We start from the raw sequence: 10,788 nt of genomic DNA, 5'->3' as shown, positions 1-10,788 counted from the left end.
GTCCAACCAGTCTATTCTAAAGGAGATCAGCCCTGGGATTTCTTTGGAAGGAATGATGCTAAAGCTGAAACTCCAATACTTTGGCCACCTCATGCGAAGAGTTGACTTATTGGAAAAGACTCTGATGCTGGGAGGGAGTGGGGGCAGGAGGAGAAGGGGACGACAGAGGATGAGATGGCTGGATGGCATCACTGACTCAATGGACGTGAGTCTGAGTGAACTCCGGGAGTTGGTGATGGACAGGGAGGCCTGGCGTGCTGCGATTCATGGGGTCACAAAGAGTCGGACACGACTGAGTGACTGAACTGAGCTGAACACCCAATGTGATGGTCTAAGGGGGTGGGACCTTTGGGAGGTAATAGCCAGGTGGTCCTAGTGGTAAAGAACCCACCTGCCAATGCAGGAGACATAAGAGACTTGAGTTCGATCCCTGGATCGGGAAGATCCCATGGAGAAGGAAATGGCAATACACTCCAGCATTCTTGCCTGGTGAATCCCATGAACAGAGGAGCCTGGCAGCTCTGTAGAGTCGTTCCATAGAGTCAAAAAGAGTTGGACATGACTGAACAACTGACCACGCATACATGTAGGAGATTGTAAGGGTGGAGCCCTCACAAATGGGCTCAGATCTCTTGTAAAAGAGACCCCAAGAGCGCCCTCATCCATTCCACTATGTGAGGACACAGTGAGATGTCTGGGACCCAGATGAGGCCCCCTCAACCCTGCTGTCACCTTGTTCTCTGGCTTCAGGTCTTTGGAACCATGAACATTAAATGTCTGTGTGTATAAGCACTGTGTATACCCAGTCTGTGGTATTTTATTACAGCTGCCCAAAGGAGTTAAGACACTGACTTTAGAAGATTCTTATGAAATGGAAGCTCAAGCTCAGCCCTGGCTCAGCATTTCAGACCCTGAGGGTCCTACTCACACTGCCCTAGAGGCATGTCTTTTCCCATTAGGCACCACCCCTCATGTGTGGCTGAAGCCCTGGGTCACTGTCACCCCCAATTAATGGATCAGCAGGCATATTGGATTGCAACTCTGTAAATAAAACCGTGGCAGAGGTGCTAATGGGTCCTGGGCTTTGGGTAGGCTGGCCATCATCCTTACTAAAGCCAGCAGACTACAGCAAGGAGGAGACCCCATTGCTCATGTTGGAATTAGTAGTTTTTTTTTTTTTCTATTTATTTATTTATTTTTTTTTAATTTTACAATATTGTATTGGTTTTGCCATATATCAAAATGAATCTGCCACAGGTATACATGTGTTCCCCATCCTGAACCCTCCTTCCTCCTCCCTCCTCATACCATCCCTCTGGGTCATCCCAGTGCACCAGCCCCAAGCATCCAGTATCATGCATCGAACTTGGACTGGCGACTCGTTTCATATATGATATTATACATGTTTCAATTTTTGACAGTGCTGGGTCTTTGTTGTCATGTGGGCTTTTCTCTAGTTGCAGAGAGTGGGGGCTAATCCCTAGTTGCAGTGTACAGGCTTCTCACTGCAGTAGCTTCTCTTGTTGCAGCTCCCAGGCTCTAGCGAGCAGGCTTAATAGTTGAGGTGCATGGGCTTAGTTGCTCCTTGGCATGTGGGATCTTCTTGGATCAGGAATTGAACCCGTGTTTTCTGCATTGGCAGGTGGATTCTTTACCACTGAGCCACCAGAGAAGCCTAGAATTAGCAGTTTTGCCCTAATTTCCAGACTCATTCTCATCTGCCTCCCCACTTCAATGAAACTTTTGTGTTAACCAAGTGGGTCCAAATATGTCATCATGGTGACCTTTAATGACCCCAGGGAACCTGGGTTCAGACCTTTTCCTGATGATTCTATTTGTAGACCGAGACCTAATGACTCCTCATCCTGCTCTCCATGTGTAGCAGCCATGCACATTTCATTCCCATGGATTATGAGAAATTGAGCTGTCACTGCTTGGGAACAAAATGGGACTAGGGCTTCCTGTCCTTTTTGTCTCCTCCACACTCAGTGACTGGCTGTCCTGGGAAACAGTTGAGCAGGGGTTCCTCCTGTTGGCTGAGATCTCCAGAGGGCTTGGACCACAGCCAAGCCACCACAGGAGAAAGGAGTAAGAGGGGGGAAAAGAATCCCCCAGTTGGTGGCAAAACTGTCTCCTTGCCTGGGGAAACTTCAGTATTCAAGTTATTAAATACAGCAGCTCGATTGGCAGTTCCTCTGAGAAGCAGTTCATCCCATTGTAACTGTATTAGTGAATGTAATGGCCCTCACATTTCAGTTTCAATTATTCCAAATGGATGCACAATTTTTAAAGTTCAGAAATGGCTTTGAATGTCTCTAGGAAATGGCAACCCACTCCCGTGTTCTTGCCTGGAGAATCCCAGGGATGGGAGCCTGGTGGGCTGCCGTCTATGGGGTGGCACAGAGTCGGACATGACTGAAGCGACTTAGCAGCAGGAGCAGCAGCAGAAAATACAAAAAGTGTATATGTTTCTTGCTCTGGGGCTCTGAAGAGTGTTTGCCATTCTAATTTTTTCCCTCTTTGCCTCAATTTTCCTTTGGTATCAAGTAAAGAGACCAATTGCCTCATTTTGCTGTAAGGAGGGCGATTCACTTAATGTTCATTGGGAAGAAAAGACTTAGACAGTCAGGAGGACCCAAGGAGGAGATCTGTGGCTGCCATGGCCTGACACTCTCAGTCTGTGAGTTCTGACCAGCTGCTGCTGATGGCTCACCTTGTCGGTTTCCTGAGAGAAGAGGTATAACTGACATGCACAGTGTTAGCTTTGAAGGGAGCATGCTTGCTTGTCACCCAATCCTTTCTGCATAAATACTCAGCCTGTTATGAATCCAAGGAGACTCCAGGGGTGATCATGAACTCACGGTGCAGCTGCTAGTGGGGAGCTTGGCTCATCACCAGCGGTGCAGTCACCTTGGGACGGCCCTGCCCACGAGAGGCGCCTATTTGCAGTGATGCTGTACAGCACTTTGATTCATACTCCATCCTTTAGCTTCAGAGAGTGTCTGGGTGACTACCAGACAGCTACAAATTGGCACTTGCCATGGGTGCTTGCCATCTAGCTCTACAAAGATTAAATCATGAGCTGCTGCAGCTGCTGACCTTCAACACCCCCTGAAAGGAGTTCCGGGTGGAGAACAAAAAACAGGCCCTCTGTGCTCTGGGGGGAATTTTCAGAACAGGTCTTAAGACAGATATTTTCAGAAGCCGATTTTATGAGCACAATTCTTGTATCTCTTCCAACCTAGAAAAGCACCAAAATTCTTGACAATGGCTGCTCCTCGTGACTAGTAGAAAGCTTCAGGAGACTAGCAGAAACTCTGCAAAAATATGTGCTTGATTGTGTGTACTTCCCACTTCCAATTTGGAGTGGTTTCTCAGCACTATCTGACATGCTATAGTCATCATTTTGCCCCAAGAGGATGAGATGGTTGGATGGCATCACTGACTTGATGGACATGAGTTTGAGGAAGCTCTGGGAGATGCTGAAGGACAGGAAAGCCTGGCATGCTGCAGTTCATGGGGTTTCAAAGAGTCAGACATGACTTAACGACTGAAAGACTGAAATAACAACAAAACTTAACTTGCAACTCTCATGTTGTGCATTTTTAAAATTGACAACCATGTGTGCTCTTTCACACTTTCACACTAGAAGGCTTTGAAAGACAGATGAGCCAGGAACGTCAATGCCAAATGCAAACATTCTGTGAATTGCAGTTGGGGGAAACGTCCCCCTTTCAAATGCGGTGTTGGGTTAGGGGGAGGAAATTTCCACTTAGCCTGGAGAATTGTGACCCCATAAATTTCGTTTATTAGAAACATTAGGAAAAAGCAAACCCGGGAGGAGAAATAAAGGAAGGTGGCAAGATACAGAGGCTGTTTGGTCACAGATGCTGGAAGGAGAGGCAGCAGGCACTGAGGGCTGGCATCCTGTGTGGGACCAGGGAGCGCCTTCCAGGTCTCACTGGGAATGACACAGGCTGGAGTGGAGAAATGGCGCAGCAGCAGAGAGCTGACTGAGACCAGAGCAGAGATGCTGCTGGACTCTGCAGCATCAGAGTTCATGACCTGCCAGGACCACCGGCTGCTCAAGTAAACAGCCTAGAGAAACACGTTCCTCTGAGGGGGAGTACCTGAGGCCAGCCCATCCCTCTTCCTTCCCACCTGTCATGGGTCTTTATTTATTCATTCCAATTGCACTGAAGCTGCCAGTGGTTACCACCAAATGCATCCAGAATGCCCAGTTTAAACCGGTATATTGCAGGTGTTACCAAATGCCACAGGGTTTAAGTGGAACCTGGAGCTGAAATCTCTCAGGGATCCTCAAGTAAATGTCTTGCTCTGAGCTTTCTTTTAATTACTGAAAATCCTAAATGCTCCACATATGAAAAGATTAACATACGTTTTGGGGGACAAGGCTTATGAAAATGCAATCTCTCTCCACTGCATGGTCTGAGTTCTTGATTTAAACAGATTTTGTTCTTCTAACCAGTTAAGAATTACCTCCTGAAGTTGGAAGTAGTAGCTATGTTTTTTGCCCAACATCCCATCCCCCCAGCAGACCTCTGCCCTCCAAATAAAAAAGGCACTCTTAACCAATTTCCTAGTTTGGCTCAAAGAACAAAATGAAAAGAGCACTTTGAGATTGAATGATAAGTATTAATTAATTATTCCTACTTAGGAATAAAAGATAGGTGGAGTGTTCTGACAAAATGTGGTCCACTGGAGAAGGGAATGGCAAACCACTAAGTATTCTTGCCTTGAGAACCCCATGAACAGTATGAAAAGGAGAAAAGATACGACAGTGAAAGATGAACTCCTCAGGTCGGTAGGTGCCCAATATGCTCCTCGAGATGAGTGGAGAAATAACTCCAGAAAGAATGAAGAGATGGAGCCAAAGCAAAAGCAGCACCCAGTTGTGGATGTGACTGGTGATGGAAGCAATGTTTGATGCTATAAAGAGCAATATTGCATAGGAACCTGGAATGTCAGGTCCATGAATCAAGGTAGATTGGAAGTGGTCAAACAGGAGATGGCAAGAGTGAACGTCAACATTCTAGGAATCAGTAAACTAAAATGGACTGGAATGGAAGAATTTAATTCAGATGACCATTATATCTACTACTGTGGGCAAGAATCCCTTAGAAGAAATGGAGTGGCCATCATAGTCAACAAGAGTCCGAAATGCAGTACTTGGATGCAATCTCAAAAATGACAGAATGATATCTGTTCCTTTCCAAGGCAAACCATTGAATATCACAGTAATCCAAGTCTGTGCCCTGACCAGTAATGCTGAAGAAGCTGAAGTGGAACGGTTCTATCAATACCTACAAGACCTTCTAGAACTAACACTCAAAAAAGATGTCCTTTTCATTATAGGGGACTGGAATGCAAAAGTGGAAAGTCAAGAAATACCTGGAGTAACAGGCAAATTTGGCCTTGGAGTACAAAATGAAGCAGGTCAAAGGCTAACAGAGTTTTGCCAAGCGAACACACTGGTCATAGCAAACACCCTCTTCCAACAACACAAGAGAAGACGACTCTACACATGAACATCACCAGATGGTCAATACCGAAATCAGATTCATTATATTCTTTGCAACCAAAGATGGAGAAACTCTATACAGTCAGCAAAAACAAGACCAGGAGCTGACTGTGTCTCAGATCATGAACTCCTTACTGACAAATTCAGACTGAAATTGAAGAAAGTAGGGAAACCCACTACCATTCAGGTCTGACCTAAATCAAATCCCTTATGATTATACAGTGGAAGTGACAAATAGATTCAAGGGATTAGATATGATAGACACAGTGCGTGAAGAACTATGGATGGAGGTTCGGGACATTGTACAGGAGGTAGGGATCAAGACCGTCCACAAGAAAATGAAATGCAAAAAGACAAAATGGTTGTCTGAGGAGGCTTTACAAATAGTTGTGAATAGAAGAGAAGCTAAGCAAAGGAGAAAAGGAAAGATGTGCCCATCTGAATACAGAGTTCCAAAGAATAGCAAGGAGAGATAAGAAAGCCTTCCTTAGTGATTAATGCAAAGAAATAGAGGAAAACAATAGAATGGGGAAGATTAGAGATCTCTTCAAGAAAATTAGAGCTACAAAGGGAACATTTCATGCAAAGATGGGCACAATAAAGGACAGAAATGGTATGGACCTAACAGAAGCAGAAGATATTAAGAAGAGGTGGCAAGAGTACACAGAACTATTGGAAGGAATGATGCTAAAGCTGAAACTCCAGTACTTTGGCCACCTCATGTGAAGAGTTGACATTGGAAAAGACTCTGATGCTGGGAGGGATAGGGGACAGGAGGAGAAGGGGACGACAGAGGATGAGATGGCTGGATGGCATCACTGACTCGATGGACGTGAGTTTGAGCGAACTCCGGGAGATGGTGATGGACAGGGAGGCCTGGCGTGCTGTGATTCATGGGGTCGCAAAGAGTCGGACATGACTGAGCGACTGAACTGAACTGAACTGAACTGATACAAAAAAGATCTTCATGATCCAGATAACCATGATGGTGTGATCACTCACCTAGAGCCAGACATCCTGGAATGCGAAGTCAAGTGGGCCTTAGGAAGCATCACTACGAACAAAGTTAGTGGAGGTGCTGAAATTCCAGTTATTTCAAATTCTAAAAGATGATGCTGTGAAAGTGCTGCACTTAATATGCCAGCAAATTTGGAAAACTCAGCAGTGGCCACAGGATTGGAAAAGGTCAGTTTTCATTCCAATCCCAAAGAAAGGCAATGCCAAAGAATGCTCAAACTACCACACAATTGCACTCATCTCACACACTAGCAAAGTAATGCCCAAAATTCTCCAAGCCAGGCTTCAACAGTGTGTGAACGATGAACTTCCTGATGTTCAAGCTGGTTTTAGAAAAGGCAGAGGAACCAGAGATCAAATTGCCAACATCCACTGGATCATTGAAAAAGCACAAGAGTTCCAGAAAAACATCTATTTCTGCTTTATCGACTATGCCAAGGCCTTTGACTGTGTAGATCACAACAAACTGTGGAAAATTCTTAAGGAGATGGGAATACCAGACCACCTGACTTGCCTCCTGAGAAATCCGTATGCAGGTCAAGAAACAACAGTTAAACTGAACATAGAACAACGGACTGGTTCCAAATCGGGAAAGGAGTACCTCAAGGCTGTATATTGTCACCCTGCTTATTTAATTTATATGCAGAGTACATCATGCAAAATGCCAGTCTGGAGGAAGCACAAGCTGGAATCAAGATTGCCAGAGAAATATCAATAACCTCAGATATGCAGATGATACCACCCTTATGGCAGGAAATAAAGAAAAACTAAAGAGCCTCTTGATAAAAGTGAAAGAGGAGAGTAAAAAAGTTGGCTTAAAACTCAACATTTAGAAAACTAAGACCATGGCCTCTGGTCCCATCACTTCATGGCAAAGAGACGGGGAAATAATGGAAACAGTGACAGACTTTATATTTTTTTGGACTCCAAAATCACTGCTGATGGTGACTGCAGCCATGAAACTAAAAGATGTTTGCTCCTTGGAAGAAAAGCTATGACAAACCTATACAGCATATTAAAAAGCAGAGACATTACTTTGCCAACAAAAGTCCATTTAGTCAAAGCTACGGTCTTTCCAGTAGTCATGTATGGATGTGAGAGCTGGACTATAAAGAAAGCTGAGCGCCGAAGATTTGATGCTTTTGAACTGTGGGGTTGGAGAAGATGCTTGAGGGTCCCTTGGACTGCAAGGAGATCCAACCAGTCCATTCTAAAGGAAATCAGTCCTGACTATTCATTGGAAGGACTGATGCTGAAGCTGAAATTCCAATCCTTTGGCCACTTGATGTGAAGAACTGACTCAATGGGAAAGTCCCTGATGCTGGGAAAGATTGAAGGCAGGAGGAGAAGGGTATGACAGAAGATGAAATGGTTGGATGACATCACTGACTCAATGGACATGAGTTTGAGTAAGCTCCAGGAATTGGTGATGGACAGGGAAGCCTGGAGTGCTGCGGTCCATGGGGTCACAAAGAGTTGGACACAACGAGCAACCGAAATGACCTGAACTAGGAATAAAAACAATGGTGTTTAAAGATGCAGATTTAGCATCTAAACTGTCCAGTGTCACTCTTTCCCCCAGTAGTATATTGAGTCTCTGTATGTTTTTCTGAGAAGTAATTCTGTCCCATAAGTCTGTTCATGCGTACGTGCTAAGTCACTTCATTAGTGTCTGATTCTCTGTGACCCTATGGACTGTAGCCTGCCAGGCTCCTCTGACCTTAGGATTCTCCAGGCAAGAATACTAGAGTGGGTTGGCATGCCCTCCTTCAGGGGATCTTCCTGACCTAGGGATCGAACCTGCGCCTCCTACATCTCCAGCATTGGCAAGCAGGTTCTTTTCCACTAGGGCCACCAGGGAAGCCCCCATAAGTCTGTGCTCAGGTTTTACTCTGAGTGCTTTTAAGAAGAAGGTAATTCAGGTGCCGTAGAGATCATACAGAACTTTTTATGAAACATAATTAAGCATAGATCTCAAGTAAGCTATTTATGAGATACAGTGAAACCACAGAGTAGGTTAAATGTAGATAATGAAGAAGCTTGTGAAACAGGGAAAGTTGATAAGATACCTTAAATATAGAAAGTACATTAGTAGCCTATAAGACATGTCATGGTTCAGTTCAGTTCAGTTCAGTTCAGTTGCTCAGTCGTGTCTGACTCTTTGAGACCCCATGAATCTCAGCACGCCAGGCCTCCCTGTCCATCACCATCTCCCGGAGTTTACTCAAACTCACGTCCATGGTTAGGTAGGACAAATCCTTAAAATATAAAGTAATAAAGAAGACCATAGTTAACAGAAGGAGAGGGATGGAAAACAGGTCATGGGCATGTAACCTCTGGGCTGGTGACTGTGTCTCCGCTAGACCTAGCCAGTCATCAGAGACACCCATTATGGACTCTTTATGGTCCCTGTGCTCTGCCCAAGAAACATGAAAATCACAGCTTCTCAGCAGACTACTAGTGAGCCACAGCTAAGCTAGGCCTCCTTACTCCTGTCAGTGGAGCAGGGATGGGACAGTGACCAAGGCAACCTTCTATTGAGTTAGCCTCATGCTCAGACCTCAACTTTAGCTCTCATGGTCATGCTGTCGGGGAAGGCTGATGTGGCAGAAGAGAGACAGGACTCAGGACACCGAGGAGCCCAGGGATCAGGAAGCTTACTGCTCATATCTGCTCAGAATCCATATGAGCTCACTGCTCATATCTGCTAACCATTTTTCCTGTGATTCAGGTTGGTTTAATGAACTGTGAGGTTCAAGCATCTTAATATGGTCTGTGTTCCCTCCTAATGCACTGCCAGCTAGTGTACTTGGGAGCTATTGTTGCATCAAGTATCTATATAGTTTTGTAAAAAGTTTCTATTCCACTAATTTAATTTTATTCCATCATAACCTAGGTGCAATTAATTATTTGTTATTTGTTGAAGACTTTTCTTTATGATCTAATACATTACTATTTTTGTCAATGTTCAACATGAACTTGAAAAGAATGTATATTCTCCAGTTTTTAAGTACAGGATTATTTGTCGCTGTTGCTGTTCAGTCGCTAAGTCATGTCTGTCTCTTTACGACCCCATGGACTGCAGCATGCCCATCTCCTCTGTCCTTCACTATCTCCCAAAGTTTGCTCAAATTCATGTCCATTGAGTCAGTGATGCTATCTAACCATCTCATCCTCTGCCAACCCCTTCCCCTTTGCCTTCAAATTTTCCCACATCAGATTCTTTTCCAAAGAATCAGCTCTTCTCATCAGGGTGGCCAAAGTATTGGAGCTTCAGCTTCAGCAAATATTCAGCCACTGTGTAAATGATATTTTTATATTTAATAATATTGCAATTGTTTCTGTTTATTCTACTGGTTTCTGACAGAGTTGTGCTAAATTTCCTAAGATTGCTCATATGTCAACTTGCTTTTGTAATTTTTAAGATAGATGATTGAGTGAATCAGTTTTATAGTTTGTTCTTTTCATACATTGGAAGCCGGATGTTTTTCAGACATGTACAGGTTTGTAATCGTTGCATGTTCTCGGGAGGAAAATGTTTGGTTTAGCCTTAGTGCATCTCTCTTCATCCCTACTGGTGCTTTTCACCTTAAATTCTATTTGGGGGATGTAACTCCAGCTACATCGCTTCTTTTGGTTCATATTAACTGTTGTATCAGGGCTACCCTGCTGGCTCAGTCAGTAAAGAATCCTCCGTACTGTTGCATATTTTATTCAGCATTGCTTTCAGTCTTTCTCCCACATTCTGTTTTAAGTCTGCCCCTTTTCACCATTCATGTAGTTGATTTTTCAAAAGTCCATCCCCTTATTTGTTGTCATTTAATAAGGAAATACAATCCTGCTTATAAAAAGTTAAACTGCATGTAATTACCAATATGCAAATATTCTTACCTAAACACTAGCAAGCCCATCTCATTCAACCTAACGTTTACTGTAACATATTTTGATTTATTATTGCCATCTTATTTTCTGTAATCATGCATTTTTCCTTGGCTTTACTTTTTCTCCATTCCTGCTTTTGGTTGAATTGATTTCTTTATTTTTCTTCACCAGTACTTAATTCCATTGGTTAGGAAATTATAAATTATTTTTTGTGCTTTTGTTTTTAATCTTAAATTGTTAACGTACAAACTTGATTATAACTCTAGGAGAAAATAAAGCTTTTCCTATCTCAGTAGATCTAGCAAATCCCTTAATGAGATGAAGATACTTTTTTCTGACCATTGTTG

Source organism: Bison bison, unplaced genomic scaffold (assembly GCF_000754665.1).
Source record: "Bison bison bison isolate TAMUID 2011002044 unplaced genomic scaffold, Bison_UMD1.0 scf7180017864037, whole genome shotgun sequence".
NCBI classification, from domain to species: Eukaryota; Metazoa; Chordata; class Mammalia; order Artiodactyla; family Bovidae; genus Bison; species Bison bison.
This window is presented reverse-complemented; position numbering follows the sequence as displayed.